At 38.3% G+C, this 2,679-nt stretch overlaps 1 long non-coding RNA gene across 2 annotated transcripts; it reads right to left on the reverse strand.

Moving 5' to 3' along the window:
• Positions 1 to 79: 79 nt before the first annotated feature.
• LOC105120291 (uncharacterized) lies at positions 80 to 2,673 on the reverse strand. Of its 2 annotated transcripts, XR_841297.1 has the most exons (4): positions 2,447 to 2,673; positions 1,144 to 1,338; positions 968 to 1,054; positions 80 to 412 (listed from the first exon to the last, which is right to left on the reverse strand). It is a non-coding gene; the product is annotated as an uncharacterized LOC105120291 (long non-coding RNA). The 2 variants fall into 2 exon arrangements; XR_841296.1 differs by lacking the exon at positions 80 to 412 and having other exon boundaries at positions 812 to 1,054.
• Between the last annotated feature and the right edge of the window lie 6 nt (positions 2,674 to 2,679).

Raw genomic sequence — 2,679 nt, forward strand, 5'->3', positions numbered from 1 at the left:
TCTCTTCAAACTTGAGAGCATGGTCCACCTGTGATAGCAACTCTCACCCACCAAAAATAAATACGTAAAAACACAAAAAAAAAAAGAAAAAAAAAAGAGGAAGCTCGAGAAACCCCCGTGTGAGTCACAAAGGTGCAAGAATGGTCCATCTGTGATAGCAACTCTCACCCACCAAAAATAAATACGTAAAAACACAAAAAAAGAGAGAAAGAGGAAGCTCGAAAAACCCCGTGTGAGTCACAAAGGTGCTGCCTCCATGGTGCTTGAGCTTGTGTCATCTGTCATCATTAACATCACTCTGGATTTCACAACTTGCTGCAAATCTTCCCTCCAGGACCATTCGGGATCGCTCAGAGCATCAATCAGAGCACGTATACAATCGAGGCCCATGAGAAGAGCTTAAGTGGAGAACCTGATAATTTAGCAATGAAAATCAGTAATAAACGACCTTTTCTGTTTCTTTTGATAAATAGTAATAAACTACGAGCTAGAAAGTGAAGCTATCTCAAAACTGCAAAAATGAACAGAAACTTGAGCAACTAATGGAGATAGCTTTAGCTGCATTGTCCTGTAAACTGACAACAAAAGGTACATACAAGTTGAGCTCTTGGTTAAGTGTTCTTCAGAATCAAACCACAAGTATTCTCAAGTATCAAACCGCACACGCCATTTACAAACTTACAAATGATTAACTTCATACTTCCCTTAAATTTAGGACGTCCCATCATGGGACCAAGAAGGATAAACTAACCTTTATCAGTTTATAACTAATTAATGAGCGAAGTTTCAATGAAAGAAACATCACATGATGGAAAACTGCTGTTTAAATTTTTTCTGTGGAATCTATTCCAGACATGTTCTCAAAGAACATTCCAATATCCTAGAATTAGAAGCTATCACGACAAAAACATTCGGGAAACAAATCAATAATGAAGTTCATTGAGCTGACCATCAAAGAGATTCATACCGTTGACCAGAGAGGAAGGAAATTCAAAATGGATGGAAGGAAGGCCAGAAATATAGATGTTAATGCAAGGGCTGCATTTTGCTCGAACTGCATGTAAATTTGCACAAGCAATGAGGATTCAAGAACTTTATGCCAAGAAAGTAACAAATGGAAAGGAGATAGAAATAGACAGGTACCAGGGAAGTTCTTTGGGGAGACTTAATATATTACAGGATGGAACACCAGGTATGGCATCCCTTAGCAGTAAGGGCACATGCAACAGCTATGGCAGTTGCAGTGGCCCGTTGAGCAAGCACAATCCCTACAGTTGCAGCAGCGAGAGCTGGTGCATAATTAATACCTTCCGACCGTGACCATGACCAGACCCCCTCCTGTAATAAAATTCCAAAATTTGTTCAGAAAATCACTGTAAGTTGCATACACATGCAAAATTCCATTAGAACAACTTGAGAACCCATCAACTTCAGATCATTCCTTAAACAGAGATTGCTTAACCCTAGAACCTCCTTCCACTCAATTACATTTGCTCTGATATTTACAAAAGCCTTCACTAATAAGAAAAACCCCTAGAACACAAAGGATCTTTCACCTGTTGCTACCAAACAATGAAACATCTAATGGTGCAACAAGATAGATAAGGTAGGGTAAGGCAATGAGAAACAATTCAAACTGAGAAGCTGGGATGACACGACATGCATACAATGAAGACACCAGTGAGAAAAACCTAGACCATTGAATAAGTTGAAATAACTCTTTCTGGCTATCAAACCAAAACGAAATCAATGGGGGAAGCAATGAAAAGCAATAAATAAGAAGGCACGTTTTTCTTCCATTTATATTTTGTTGGCAGGAAGCTAAAGCATCTAGAATGTGGCCTCCTTTAAGCAATATCCCCTTTAGACAAAGATCAGCACAGTTAAACCAGGATTGCCACAAACATGAAAGTTTAAATCATATGAAAACTGATCTCCAGTTTAGCTAAATTTAAGTTTTTGCTTCCACCATGGATGTTTTCAGTCCTACCAGCTTTAAAATATTCCTTCTTCAACAAATTCCAAAAGGAAATATTCATACATACTTTAATTACATCACATATCAACCATGAACAAACTAGTTTCATATTTAGATGAGAGATTGAAAATACAGGTACAAAGCATGAAAAAGAATCTCATGTGCTTTATTCCAGAGCGCAGCGTGCAATACTGCAGTAATCAGAGGCATAGTTAACAATGAATAAAACATTAGCTTATAAACAGGGCACTCTGATTCATTCACATACATAACAAATGACAATGGTTACAGAGATCCACTAAAGGAATCATGAGGACAATTCTGACAAGCACCCACATTGCAACATAGCATCTCCGCATTACTTAGACATTAACACTAAAACCACTGCATCCAAAGACAAAAAAACAAAATGTCTATATGGTTATGGCTGCACTTCATTTGTGATTATGGTTAGTAATTCTCATGTACCTTTCTTGCACAGGAATTAACAGCAGTGGCATATGCCAATGGAGCTACAGCCAAGGCACAAGTTGATGCTGCCACCATCAGGTCTTGTGCTCTGTAGACGATACCCTGCAAACTACATTATCAACCCGAGCATCAACAAGATAGAATGGATGTGTCAGTAAATATCATGTCAGTTCAATGGTCATAGAGCGTTGTTAAAACAGGCGGCATATTAGAAGATTAATCGGACAAAT

Source organism: Populus euphratica, unplaced genomic scaffold, assembly GCF_000495115.2.
Source record: "Populus euphratica unplaced genomic scaffold, PopEup_1.0 scaffold6248.1, whole genome shotgun sequence".
NCBI lineage: Eukaryota > Viridiplantae > Streptophyta > Magnoliopsida > Malpighiales > Salicaceae > Populus > Populus euphratica.